The following is a 15579-nucleotide window of genomic DNA, read 5'->3' as shown; positions in this document are numbered from 1 at the left end:
TCCCCAGAACCCGGCATCGTACAGGCCAATTTCCTTAATAAATGCCGACAGTAAAATATACTCAAAAATCTTAGCTTATAGAATCTCACAAAGAATATCTACAATAGTGTCACGTTGGCAACATGGCTTTATCCCGAATAGAGATACCTCTGACCATATTCGGAGACTCATTGCACTGATGGATTGGGCAGAAGGTACCAACACACCAATGGGAATTGCCCTATTGGATGCTGAAAAAGCATTTGATAGGGTAGCCTGGCCCTATCTTTGGGACTTACTTGATATGAAAGGATTTGGACCGGGTATAATTGTGGCTTTGAAGGCTCTATATCAAAATCCGACATCTAGAATCAGATTGGGCTTGAATAAATCTCCCTCCTTCTCTATCCAACGTGGAACACGTCAGGGATGTCCAACCTCCCCACTTCTTTTTGCTATCTATATAGATATGTTCTTGAATAAACTAAACCAGGATGATGAGATAAACCCAGTAGAGGTAGCGGGAGTGAAGTATAGAGCACTGGCATACGCAGACGACGTGGTAGTTGTAACTAAGGACATAGTAAAGGCTTTTAACAGGATAGAGGAAATGGCAGTAGAATTTGGTTCCTTCTCAGGATATAAGCTAAATCTCTCTAAAACACAAATACTCTGTGTAAGTCAAAATCCTCCACCACGAATGAACATAGTTACCGAAGCGACATACTTAGGTATCAAGTTAACTACTCCAATTATTAATATACCTAAAATAAATTTTAATCCAGTATTAAAAAAAGCCAATTCGATGTTACAACGTATTGATCATTTACATTTATCATTATATGGAAGGAACAATATATTAAAAATGCTGGTCTTACCAAAATTCATATATCTATTTAGAACAGTACCACTAGAATTTCCGATAGAATTTTTTAAACAAACTGAAAAAATGATAGGGAAGTTCTTATGGGGTTATAAGGGCCTTCGAAGGGCCTATAAAAAAATGATTTTACCAAAGGAAAGAGGAGGATGGGCTACACCACATCTTTTGTTTTATTATCTGGCGGCGGTATTACAATATATATCCCCTTTAATTATCGGTAACAAAGCCCCGATCTCATTAGCACATACCCCTTCGATCTATGAATTCTCCTTAGGTATTAAAGAAAGAGGGCTTTTTTTAAGATTAATTGAACCTAGTTACTACAAGAAAATAAAATTTAAGATCGTAAGTGCAGCATATAAAGCATGGAAAATTCTTAGAAAACATATAGGCCTTCCAAAAATATCAAGATATACTCCACTAAATTCTGCACATTGTTTTCCTCCTATATTTAAAGATGCTATTATGTATAAATGGCGTGACAATGGTGTCGTACATTTGGCCAATCTATGGACAGAGAATCGTATATCTTCATTTGATGAACTTCAAATTAAATTTAATTTCACGAGATTTGACTACTTTAAATATTTACAGATATATAGTTTTCTACAATCTACACTATCTCGAGAACCACAAGCTTTACAAAAGATTCCACTGATTGAGACCCTCTTTAAGAAAAGGAAAATAGGTTATTTTTATGATATTCTTATGACTTTTCTTTTGGATGATTTACTTCTGATACAACAAAAATGGGAAGCGAAACTAGGGAAAAATGTACTGTTTGAAGAATCAATTGAGCTAGCTAATTCCATGTTAATAACCGGTAGGTCACGTACTCAACATTACATGCTATTGTTTGATTTGTACTACACTCCAGCTAAGGTAATGAAATGGGGCGCCACAACTGGTATTTCTTGTAACCGATGTTCCTTGATAGGAGCAGATACTATTCACATGTTTTTTTCTTGCCCCAAACTTACAATATTATTTTCAGAAATGCAGACATTTATGCAGATTATATTTGGATATACACTAAATTTAACCCCGGATTTGTTGTTATTTGGACTATCAATTGATACTGTAGGAAAGAAACATCAGTCCTTGATTTTTATTATGATGTCCGTATATCGAGCATGTATCACACAAGAATGGATCAGCACAGATTCTCCTTCCTTCTCTATGTGGAGATCTCGGTTGTTAGCCAAATTCAATCTAGAATCCTCAATTTATGAAACAAAAGGATGGAAAAAGAAACAAATGGGAAGAAAAATCTGGGCTCCAATATATCAATGGACACAAGGAGGAATCAATGGACAAAATTAAGACATTTCTCACTCACTGCTACTTTGTTTCCCACAATGTATAAACTGGTCTCAAATTGACGCTCGCTTTTATCTCAAGCTGTTATCTGACTTGTTTGCAATAAAAGTAAAATAATAAAAAAAAAAAGCAAAAAAAATGCAAATACACCATTGAATTGGGCTGTTAATCAATCTTAAAAGAGTGGTTTAATGATATTCCTAGTTAGTATGAAAACTGAGATCCGAAATTTATATTTTAATCTGCACTCTGGTATTCTGTATAGGAAGGTCAGGCCTGCCACAGTGGATATAGCTTTTAGGGCCCTGTGACTGAATAAACATAGTGACATTATTCTTTAATGTGTCCCAGTTTAAAATACCATGCGCTCTACCTTGTGAACTACAAAGCCTATATAATATTTTAAAGGGAGTTTTTCAATGGATAAATAGTTCATTTTTACAGGTCACATGAAAGGTTTTACAATGAAATCATCAGGATAAAATGGCCTGCAGCCATGTTTTGTAGTCCCACTCTCTAGCTAGCACAAACGCTGCTGCCAGTGGCAGCTCCTCCGTTAAGGAGAGGGAGCATCACCCCAGTGCTTTTTTGCAGTGAAACTGAGGAAATAAAATGATAATACCATTTTATTTTCTCCTACTTCCTCCCACAGCTTTGCGTGAGGGAGAAGGGGCTAGGGATGAGTGGTTGCACCCTCCTAATGTTCTCAATGACTGCTTGGATGGCCCTCTCAGGCTGCCCAAATCAGTCTTGTGCACATCTCATATTCTCCATACAGGCTCCTTTACAGCCTATGTGGGGAAGACCTAGGCCTCCAGTCAGCGTCTGAGTACTGAAACAAGGTGCTCAGACCAACCACAACGCTGCTAAGGCAGCATTGTGATTGGCTGTCTGGGACCCTTGTGTGTGCTCCCTGTGGCAGAGCAAAGGTAGGCCAAAGGAGGAGAGACACTGAAAGGAAGTGGCTAAAAGGTGCGTTTTTTTTCATAGCCTCTTCCCTAGCATTCTCCCCCCTCCTGCGTCCTCACCCCTACTTCCCGCGTCCTTCCCACTCTCCCCCCCTACACCCGATCCGTGCCTGCCGCCCCTGGCTGCTGCAGTCAAAAGGTGACATTTAACTATCAATGACGTAGGTGTATTTTCTACTCCTTATGATATGGCCATGTGAAAAAGTGAATTATAGTGAAGTGGAAGGTATCCAACCTCAAGGTATAAGGTAACTAGTCTTGTTAGCTCAAGTAAAGGTTTCAGTAATTTAAACCTGAGCTCTAACTCTGATGGCTATGGCGCAGGGAAGACAGGCTTAGCCTTAAAGCATGTGTAAAGCATTTAGATGTGCCCAAACTATTAAAAAGTCAAAAACACAACACACAAAATTCTACTCCAATTTTGAAAACTAGAGAATAAATTAGTGAGCAAAATAACACAGAAATTACAAAAATACAATAAAGGGAACCGGAGATATGAATTTTTTATTTTGAAACAATTAGCACCAAAAAACGTTAACTGCCAACCATGGACATCAGGCTGCACTTCACCGAACCATAGGCACAATTTAAGGCCAATCCAAATGGAACATAGGTTAGATACAGAACGCCGTCAGAAGTTTTACTTTCCAACCAAGGCCCTAATGCTTAGCAGAAAGAGACCTCCATCACAACAGCAATGGTATTCTCACACCACCAACCGCCAATTTAAATGTGGGTGGACCATAGGTTAATTCACCTCCAATGGACCTGTGGAGTAAGGACCATCGGAGCCTGACCTCTAATTCCAGCAAACGGATTTAGATAGGCGGAATTAATGGTCAGTTATCCATGTCCATCACTGCCAGGAAAACTCCCACTTCAGGCTTTTCAATAAAAAAGAAAATAGTTGGCTTGATGGAGCCCTGCACCAAACTGCAAAAAGCATTGACAGGAACTGCAGTGATGGTAGTTTTTGCCAATGCTTTATAAATAACCGCCAGCCTGGTGGTCATTTCTAAATTAGACAAACGGCAGACGGTGAGACAGAGTAATTCACTCATCACACTGGCCGAGAAACGGGCTGCAAGCCTAAATATAAATTGGGCTCCTAGGCTCTCAAATGGAAGTTAGTGGGGAAAGGAAGCAGGTTGTGGCCAAGAAGGATTCTATGAGGCTGCATAGCCATTGGATGAGGTTCCAGTGAGTGCGTATATTTAAAATTTTGCGCCCATTGAAATCCCTCGCAGCCAGATACTTTTGGTGCTTTCTCCTGGTTAACATTTCTACTTAGTCACTTTTTAGGAGCTCAGATTCCTCAAGTGGGACAAGGCTACAACCTGTAATCAAAGAGGGCTCCACAAGGCCAGATACCCTCTCTGAGATATTCTGCTGAAGCTGATTTGCTGCTGCGGAAAAGCTCTGACCTTTTCGAAGCAACCTGAGTCTTTAGATTAAATTGACAAATTTGTCCTGGTCTTCTGGAGACGTTTCAAATCAAAATTTTCCAAGTTTTTCAGGATGGTATGAGAAGTACACTTTGACTTAGCCAAGGGTAGAAGCCTCCAGCAGGGTCCAGGGCAGACCCAGCTGGAACTGGTCACCTATGTCTTCAGGAAATGGGGACATCTTGCAGCTTGTTGTTACCTTGCGGTTTAAAAGTAGGTCAGCGAACAGAACATTGGAGTCCAATTCTGTGTCCTGTGTACAAATAGAAGCAGCTCCAGCCTTTCATCCTCTCCCTCACCAAGGACCCTATCACCACCAGACTCAATTTCCAGGAAGGAATGAAACAAGTTGCATCCTGGATGAGCAGCACCTGCCTGAAGCTCTACTCAGAAAAGACAGAGGTCCTTGTCCTCAGACCCTCCCCCTCTGCATGGGACACCTGGTGGCCCATCGCCCTCAGCAGGCCTCCCTCCCCCACAGCCCACGCTTGAATCCTTGGCATTGTACTTGACTCCTCCCTCTCCATGACCCAACAGGTTAACACAGTCGCCTCCAGCTGTGTCAACACCCTCCGCAATCTCCAAATCACCTTCAAATGGATTCCCCCCAAACCAAGGAATGACGTCACCCACGCACTCATAAACAGCAGACTAGACTATGGGAACGCCCTGTACGCCAGGATCAACAAGTCTCTGCTCCACAAGCTCCAGACCATAAAGAACACTGCAGTCATCCCTCAACACAAACATAACATCCAACAACTTCAGAACCTACACTGGCTCCCCATTGGGAAGAGAGTGACTTTCAAGATACACACCCATGCCTACAAATGCCTCCTCAACACCAGGCCCCAATACCTCAACCAGAGAAACTCATTCGACCTACCCAAGAGAAACCTCCGATCCACCGACCTCGCACTCGCCGAAACCCCTTGCATCCATAGAGCCAGGACAGGTGGAAAATCCTTCTCCCGCATCACATCCAAGACCTGGAACAAACTCCTGATCGACATCAGGTGCGACCCCTCCCTGAACATCTTCAGGAAGACACTCATGACCTGGCTCTTCGACTGAATGAAGCTGCATACCCCCCACCCCCCCAGTGCCTTGAGGCCCTCCCGGGTGAGTAGTGTGCTTACTATTCCCCTGATTTATTGATTGATTTAGGTCCTCTCACATGCTTCAATAGCAGGTGCAGTCCTTCTTTTGTCTTCAACAGGTCCAGTAGTCTTCACTAGAGGGTGTCCAGGAGCAACACATTTATATTAGGCACTTATCTAGTCCCCTCAAAATTCTGACGCCTTTGAAATCAGGCTCTCCTACTGACCCCTGTGCGGCCAGACTTCTGGCGACTGTCGCAGACTGTATCAATCCCGAGGTCAATAAGATCATCAATATGTCACTGCATGATGCCTTCGTTCCACCGTCTTGGAAACAGGTGAAAATCCTACCCCTCCTTAAAAAGCCGTATCTTGATCCTTCGATTCCCAAAAACTATTGCCCCATCTTGCTTTTGCCTAGCCTGGCCAAGGTTTGTGAAAAGGTGGTCGCAAATCAACTCACTGAGTACGTTGAAACTTATGGCCTGCTCCATCCAGCCCAATCGGGTTACCAGGCAGCATATAGCACAGAGTCAGCATTACTGGAGGTGTCGGAGGCTATTTGTGAGTGCCTGGATGCCAGGGGCAGGACAGCTTTGATGATGCTGGCGGCCTTCAATATAGTGCCTCATGCTCTGCTCCTTGATCGCCTCTCGGAGATCGGCATATCCGCGTCCGCCTGGTGCTGGATCAGGTCTTTTTTCGAGGGTCTGGCTTCCACCTTGAGCCTCTGTCCCCCAACCAGTGGCTACAGGTGTTCCACAGGGGTCATCCCTTAGCCCTCTGCTCTTTAACATCTATGTCACCCCGCTGGCTTATCTCAAGGAGGTTCTAGGGGCTAAGGCCTTTGCTGATGGCGCCCAGCTGCTTTATCTTGGTGAAAAAAGAGGACGCAGTTGCCCCTGCTCAACACTGCCTAGCTTAGGTCTTTCACTGGCTCGCTCAGGCACAGCTTAAGTGCAATGAGGAGAAATCAGAGATCCTTTTGTATGGCACATTCCCTGTCAACTTCAGAGAGAAGCTATGGCCCACAGGTTTTCCCCTACGGAGCTCCTAGGGAGACTCTTTCAAGAATCTGGGGGTCTGGTTCAATGAGAACTTGATTTTCTCATAGCAGGTTAAGAAGTTGGCCACCCCTTGCTTTAGCATTTTTAAGACCTTGAGGAAGTTTCTTCCCCTGTTGCCTAATTCTGCTAAAGAAACTGTTGTCTGTGCTCTAATTCTTTCCCATTTTGACTACGCTAACGCACTATAGTCAGGTATTCCGGGTTACCTTGTGAATAAGTTACAGGTGATCCAAAATTCGGCCCCCAGACTCCTGCTGGCTCTCTCCAGCAGGTGCAGTGCCGGTTCTCATTTGTGATCTCTGCATTGACTTCCGATTGAGGTGCGAATAAAATTCAAAATTGTATCTATTGCCCATACAGTCCTCCATGGTCTGGGACCCAATTATTTGCAGAAGAGGATTGCTTTCTATTCTCCGGTGTGACAGTTGCGTTCCTCCTCCCAACTTCTGGCACAGACCTCGCGGTTCAATCGGCAGAAGCTGGGGGGAGCTCTTTTACCCATTTGCTGTGCTGGCATGGAATGTATTGCCACTATCCTTACGGGGCATCAAAGATTCTATGATCTTTAGGAAAAAGCTGAAAACCTTCCTCTTCTAGTGCTGTCTTCTGACTCAGACTCTGTTCCTTTTCAGGTTTGCGCCGGGACACTCCTCGGAGTAGCTGTGCACATTATAAGTTCATATAACATAACATAACTACACTGACTTCTGGCCCCTCCCTATATGCAAGAGTTTCAGGGGCAACCCTACCCACTTTTGAAGTAGTTCATGTTTGCAGTGCAGCAAATAATCCCATATTGCCCCTCTCTGCCCAAATACAAGATGGTGGAATCCTTCTCCCCCCATACAGAGCCTGTATGTCCACCCCATAGATGTGGAAAGGAAAATGAGTAACAAATACTATGTGGTCACTTCAAACAAATTTGGGAACAGCTTCTCTCCCACTGGGATTGGTGGCTGCTTGGCTGGGGGAACAAAGAAGTATCTTGCCCAGGTATAAACTAATATTTACCTATAACAGTGTAACCCTCTTTTAAGTTAATCAATTACCTAGGCAAAGCCCAAATGTTCATTCTGCCAGAGGAATAGAATTCTTCCCCACATTCCAGATCTTTGTTTCATCTCTGGAGTAGTTCGCACCTCTTCAAGGGGCCTATTCACAAGAACAAGTAGGGTGGGAGCATTAGGATGAATGGTGGGTGTCAAACATAGATACAAATAGGAGAATTAGTAGCATTTGGCGAAGTAGGTAATTTATAATGAATGGTCCTTTTCGGCAGGTGTATTATTAGGGATTTTTTTAGTTAACATGGAAAGTGGAACCGAGCAATTTTGTATCATGCAAGATATTGAGATAAACAGAGATAGGATTTATTTTTGTTATTGCTCAGCATGGAATATATGTTAGTGCAATCAAGAGTGTGCATTAGTGTATGGGCAACATGTGGTGACCCAAACTGATAAATGTGTCCTTCTGCACTATGATATATGCACAGGAGGGCAGATTTGCATTTAACTCATGTGGAGATTTTAATTAGCTGCGGTATACGATGTCTTAATTTACAATTGCATGTTTGCACAAGTTGCTGCTTGTTTATTTGCACAGCTTGGCTTAGCAATAAATACTGGCAATCGAATAGTGGAGATTGATGCTTACACATGGCAGATGAGCACTTAATTTATGTAAATGATTTTTAAATTTTTTTACAAATACAACTATACACGATGGAGTTCTCGGACCATGGGGAAGATTTTGATTGACGGCAGACCAAGATGCTTTTTTTTTAAAACTGCATAATTGCACGAATTAGTGGTTCCTCATTTGCACTTTCTGTTTTAGTATTGCATATTCCATATTGATTAGTCACAAAAGTTGCTCGTATTTGATCTTCTTATCTTGAATGGGGAGTTAGCAATGAGGAATTGTATATTTGCTCATTCGAATAAAATTTTGATTAGAAATAGGAAACAAACATGGAGGCCTAAAGTTGAAGAATCATATTGTTTAATGTAAATGACCTGAACAATAAACACGAGGCGAAAGGAATGAAAAAAAAGGATTTTAAATCATACGCCATTTCTTTTTAAAGATATGCATATCATGTATACGAAAAACAAACAATGTTTAATTAATGGGCAGGATTGTAATGAATTTCATCGATAGGTGCAGCTCAGAGAAGGATGTGTATGTACATTAACAAAGGATTGTGGATGGGATTTTGCACATCCTATCCTGATAAAGCAGGAAGATGAGTCTAGATTTATGTATCTAGTGGTAGTGAAACGTTTACGTTTGCCACATTATATGACCGAAGAAAACCATCCAGAACCCCTAATGCAACTTTTTCACTAAAAAATGACATTTCAGGGTAAACTGATTTGGGGGGGGGGGTTAATAACACCCAGTGTTAGATCCTCCAAGTATATTCGTAGACAACACTAAAACTAAAACAACAAAAGTGCTAACCTCTTATCCGACGGATATGGGTTTGATAGATCATTGGATAAAGAAGTTCCCAAATAATCATGAATATACTTGCATTTCTGCTAGGTTCATATCCACAAAAATGCTGGATTTTCATTTTTTGTTTTTAACTCTGAATCAATTTTGAAGTAGTGTGAGTTTCGTCCAAATGGCTTTTTGGACCACTCCATGATATAAAGAAGTATTGCTGGTGTTATGAAATGGCCTATATACGGTCCACAACAACTTATATTTGAAAAACATAGGTTTCAGAAGTTAAAACCGAAATAACACAGTTTCTATTGCAGAATGACTAAACGGCTAGTGCTGATATTGCCTGGAGCATATTTAAACCACTAGTAGCACTTTTTGACTAACTAAAGACATAGCAGATTAAAGCAAAAATAAATTGATAAAAATAAGTTGGATGACCAGGCCAAGCAGATGTCTGATAGATACTTATGTGTAAAGAGTAGTGCAAATCGCCAAGCTCTGGGGAACACAAAACAAGATCAATAAGATTATTTTTAAAAGGAGAACTATTTGAACAATAAAACTTATATAGAAAAAGTGAGTGAGCAAAGTGAGTATTCAGGGAAGTTTTTGGCAGAGCAAGCAAGTGTAAAATTGCTAATAATATGATTCAGTTACTTTTCTGTCCTCAAAGACTTGCATCACGGATAAGAAATTGATACACAATGTGGCATTCCAGTATTATAAGAATATAATGTAAATATTGATAATTAAAATGTCGATATACACCATGATATATTTATGTATAATAACAAACTCTCACGGACGTTATTGAATTCTCCCAATATGACCTCCCACTCAACCCTGAGCCAGAAATACGTTGTCAGGCAGGCCCTGGGACCTAGGCTCGGTGTAACTGATTGACAGATCACAGGTTGGAGGACAAGTAACCCCTAGACAAATGCACGAACAGGAAAACCCGGATCGATCCCACTGATAGCTAGCAACACCACAATGATCTCAGGACCTCAATGAAACACTGAAGTAAGCTGGTTCCATGAGTAGAGGTGACACAGCAGTCATAGCCAGGTAGTGTCTTTCAAGTTATTTATTATGATCTTAACATCCATAGTAACAGGGACAGCAGGTAAAGCGGCCCACCAGGAGCAACCTGCTAGCTGCTCAGTCCATCTTCTCAACTGTCTCACACACACCAGACACCAAAGAATTCCACTCATGTCAACATTCCACACAGAACAATCACACTGGCTGAGCAGCTAGGTACAATGTAAAAGGGAACACAATAAACATAACATGTAGATATTACATTATCTTCTCCCTTTAAAATTAAAAATAAATTAAACCATAACAAAAATGAAATACAACTATACACAATATATACAAAAGAAATCAGAAGTGTAGAACCCCGGTGTAAATGGAGTAAACCACACCACAAGAGGGAACACAGACGACACAAAGGAAGAAAGAAGAGAGAAAAGATATCACCATCCTCATCCTTTAAGGGAAAAAAAAACAAAGAAAGAGCAAATAACGTTCAACTCACTGATAAGAAGTGAGAAAAACACCACATGACCCCACATGTGAAACAGAATACAGAGAAACACAGTAGAAAAAGACTACAGGAGCTCTACACAGTGACGAGACAAATGGGGGAACACACCCAGTACTCATACACTATGGGAGGACCTCACCCATGTACATACAACAAAAATAGAAACAGACACTATGGGCTGACTGCACCCACTTAGGTACTCCTTAACTTTGTAAAACAAAAACTATGAGTGGACCTCACCCATATCATGTACGTACTCCTGACTATGGGTGGACTGCACCCATGTATGCGCTCCTAAAACCTGAAATAAACAACAATGGATGGACTGCACCCATGTATCAAGACACAAATATGGGTGGATTGCACCCATATATCAAGACAAAAATATGGGTGGACTGCACCCATGTACATACATCCAAAAATGGGTGTGTGGTAAATAAAATATTACCCTGGCAGAATTTCTAGGCATTAACTAAATATCATGCATCAAATGAGAGACAGGATCCGTGGTGTCCAAGTTAAAATGGGCTTTATTCCAATAACTCGAGTCAAAGGGAGAATATGTTCCATCACCACTGAGGTTCAGGAAGAGTAATCTAACATTCAATAACAATGAACAGCATATATACAATTTTCTCCTTGTACATAGGAAGGAGCGCTCCAGGCCGAGCAAAAAAGAAAGAGATAAGAGCATGTGGGCGTACACTTTATGAGTCATAGGTAGATGATAGGTAGATGTCATAGGTGGGTGGGTACTTAGGGGAGGTGTTTGCATGACCAGCTGGAACTCTGCCCTAATTGTGCAACTTTGAGCATGGGGTGCAATTGACGTGTAAATGGGATGAAGCTGACTTTTGGCTTAGCAGAGTAATCTCTTGTGTCAGGGCGACTTGAGCACGTCTGGTACAACTGATGTCTGGAGTCAGGGGATGTTTTATCTGAAATAAAGGTTCATCGCTAGAAATAAAGAAAAAGCATATATTTCTCCGTTCATTGCATGGGGGCTGAGACAGAGAGCTAGGCCTTATCTGTCGCGAACGGGTTCTGTTTACATTTCCTCACCGGGCAAGGATGCCACTCTGTACAGCAAAACAGATAACTGTTATTCATAACACTGTCTTGGCAGAAGTTCAGAAAGTGGTTCAACCACAATAAAATAAAGGGCTCAGTACGATATTTATTTAAAATGCACAATGCAAAATGCAAAATACATGGGCCTTTATTTTAGCTTAACGTTTGGGAGACTTTGATGACTTGACTTGCAGGACATGTCTGCAGAGGCCTAGTGATTCAGGCCACTACGAGAAATATGCATGGGTGACATGCACATGAATGTAACATAGGGTATATGTAGTGGACATTATTTGGTCAGGCAAAATATCATTTTCCACATTCCCTCCTTGTCAACTACATAACCCTTCAGGATACATCTATATTCATGAGACCGTATAGCTGATCATACAGAATCATTTCCTTATCTTTATCCTTTGTACATATGGATGGGGAACGCAAGCAGTGGCAAAAAGGCTGCAAATCGCCAGGCCACATTGCAGACAGTGATAGTATCATGGCAAACTGCTCCTGGATCAAGTCGCCAGGGCAGATACAGTCACATTCACTACTGCTTCAAGAAAAAGAAACCTTTGTTGAAATCTGTATATTGCTCACACGCTGTTTCTGTCTGCTATATAACAAGTTCCACCCTAGTCTAAGGGCAGATGAGAGTGAAGTTCCCTATAAATAGCTCCTTGAAAATATGGTTTATGAAGAGCATGTCATTATTATAACTTGCTGAGTTTCTTGTAAATATGGCTTGTGAATAGCGCCATGTGGTCATGGTTTGTGCAGAGTATGTTGTCATTACGTTAGGCAGGAGAGAGCTGGATCACTTACAAGTGCTTGGAGGTAACGTTTTGAAGATGTTTTGCTTTAACATGCTGCTTAACAAGGTGTTGAGGGATTTTGGCGTTGTTTGGCGTTTTCGGGGGGGCATGTTTTTGAGCGGAAATTCGTACCCGTTCTAGTGGAGGGATTCGGCTGCTTTTTGGTGAGGATGTAGGTCATTGCTTGGACTACTGTGATGCCAAATTTGAAAAGGATCTGAGCTGTGGAAGTGGGTGAAAAAGCATGTCTTGTGCGGAGGTGCGATTTGCCATGTTATCCAATGGGCGTTTTTTTTTTTCTAAAAATTATCTTTTAGAATCTATTTTGGCAGAACTCCCTTTGTTTTCTGATAAGGGGGTAGTTGGCCACATACCAAGCACTCAGTTGCATTGCTGGTCACGTATGCATACTGGATGAATGTATATGTGAGGAAATGAAAAAGAAAACATGTAGCAATAAACTAACACCGATTATAACAATGCACAGAATCAAATAATAATCAAGGTAACAATCCATCTGCTGCGTAATGTCTTGCAGTATCTGCAGTGTCTTGCAATCTCTCATCTTGCTATTCTCATATGTGATCTTATACATGTCAGAAACTGGTCTAACCGATTCACCACCGGGTGGGCTTAAACAATTAAACTACGTCTGACTTACTAGATCTAAGTTTGGACCTATACTCTTGCTGAGGGGTCTTTTCAAGCAAAGGCGGCGCAAAGTCTGTTGTGTCATTTAAGTCAATGTTCTTTTCGAATGTTCCACATTGTCCAAAATAGCGCTTAACGTGATGGGCATGGATCCAGCCCTTGCGTCCCTCCACTTTCAGTGCGGTCCTCGTGGTAAGAAGCACCAACTTCGGGGTCTTCCAGCGCGGCTCAAGGGGGCTTGATCGGTCAAAATTCCGGATGCACACGAAGTCCCCTGGGACTATGGCGTGTTCCTTGACCTGTGTGTTGTCAGGGAAGGCGGCAGCAACCTGTGAATGACAAGAGAGTAGTGCAGACATCAAGGAAGCCAGGTAATCTGTCAGCATGTTACTGTCAACATCAGTTATCTTTCTGGGCATAGGCGTGCCCCACATATTTGGCGGTCTACCGAAAATCACTTCATACGGAGATAGGCCTGTTCTGGAATGTGCTACCATACGCATGTAAAAGAGGGCAACCGGCAGGGCTACCATCCAATCCACGCCTTTCTCTGCACAGACCTTTGCTAATTTTGTCTTGAGGGTTTGATTATGTCTCTCTACAAGGCCTGCTGCTTCCGGGTGTCTGACACAATGGAACTTCCATTTGTAACCTAACAGAAGGGACACTTGTTTCATTAATTCAGAGGAGAATGGCTGGCCGTTATCTGAATAGACCACCCGAGGTAATCCATACCTGGGGAAATACTCGCGCACTAACTGTCTGGCTGTTGTTACAGCAGTATAATCTGGAACTGGATAAGCTTCTGTCCATCTAGATAGTGCACACACTACCACCAAGACATACTTGTAACCTCTACATCTGTCCATTTGGATATAATCCATCTGGAGAACCTCAAAAGGGTGGTCAGGAGGATGAAATCCGCCTTGTTCCACCGGGATGCCTTTACCTGGATTGAACTGACAACAGATCATACATGTTTGTACTTTCTGCTTCGCTGCGGCACGCATGTGCTTGTTAAACCAGATGTTCTGTAAGCTGTCTAACATTGCTTTTTCTCCTAAGTGTGCTGGACTATGGGCTGTGTTAATGATTATTTGTACCATGGAATCTGGGAGAAACCATGTGCCTTTTCCCTTAGTCATCCAACCTTGGTCAGTCTGGACCCCTCCTTGTTCAGTCCATTTCTTTATCTCATCTGCAGTGGCATGTGTCTGTATGTCGAGTACGTCTTGAGTGGGATCCCTGACTGTCATACATGTTGTCAGTAATGGTACCTCTGTCCTTGTCGTGTCTGTTGGTGCCTGGGCTGTAAGTCTAGCTGTTCGATCTGCCAGGTCATTACCCTGGGAAATGGTGTCTGTAACTTTGGTGTGAGCTTTGCACTTCAGGATAGCAATGGATGTAGGTAAATGTATGGCTTCTAACAGGGCTTGAATAAGCTGGCCATGCTGAATCTTGGTCCCATGGGAGGTCAGGAAACCTCTCTCCCTCCATAGTACCCCGAAATCATGAACAACGCCAAAGGCATATTGCGAATCAGTATAAATGTTTACTTTCAAGTGCTTAGCTCTTATGCAGGCTTGTGTCAGAGCGATGAGCTCTGCTGCTTGTGCTGACAATGTGTCTATTTTCTGTGTCTCTATGATTTCTTTATCAGTGGTCACAGCATAGGCCGCTACTAACTCTCCTGCACTCGTTCTCATGCATGATCCATCTACATAGAGCGTTAAGTCTGGGTCTGAAAGTGCAATATCTGTCAGGTCTTGTCTTGGTTTTGTCACTATATTCATGAGTTCCACACAGTCATGTGATGGTGCATTTACTGTACTTGAGGGCAAAAGTGTTGCAGGATTCAGAATATTACAACGTCTGATCTCTATGTGTGGTTGAAATAATGTCAGTTCATATCCTGTCAGTCTTGCTACAGTCAAGTGTTGTGTTTGTGTTCTGTTTAAGAGAACCTCCACTGCATGTGGAACTTGTACTGTCAGAGGGTGGCCCAATACTATTGAATCACTTTGTCTTATGGCTAGGGCTGTTGCTGCAACTGACTTCAGGCATGCAGGCAGAGCCTGGGCCACTGGGTCTAGCGTGCTAGAAAAATAAGCACAAGGCTTGTGTTTTCCTGCTTGATCTTGTGTGAGAACAGATAACGCTGTTCCTTCTCTTTCAGTTACAAAAAGCATGAAAGGTTTGCTGTAACATGGAGTTGCTAACACTGGCGCTTGACATAAAGCTCTTTTTAATTCCTCGAATGCCAAGGTGTGTTCT

This window comes from Lissotriton helveticus, chromosome 6, assembly GCF_964261635.1.
Source record: "Lissotriton helveticus chromosome 6, aLisHel1.1, whole genome shotgun sequence".
In the NCBI taxonomy this organism is placed as follows: Eukaryota; Metazoa; Chordata; class Amphibia; order Caudata; family Salamandridae; genus Lissotriton; species Lissotriton helveticus.
Note: the sequence above shows the minus strand (reverse complement) of the source record.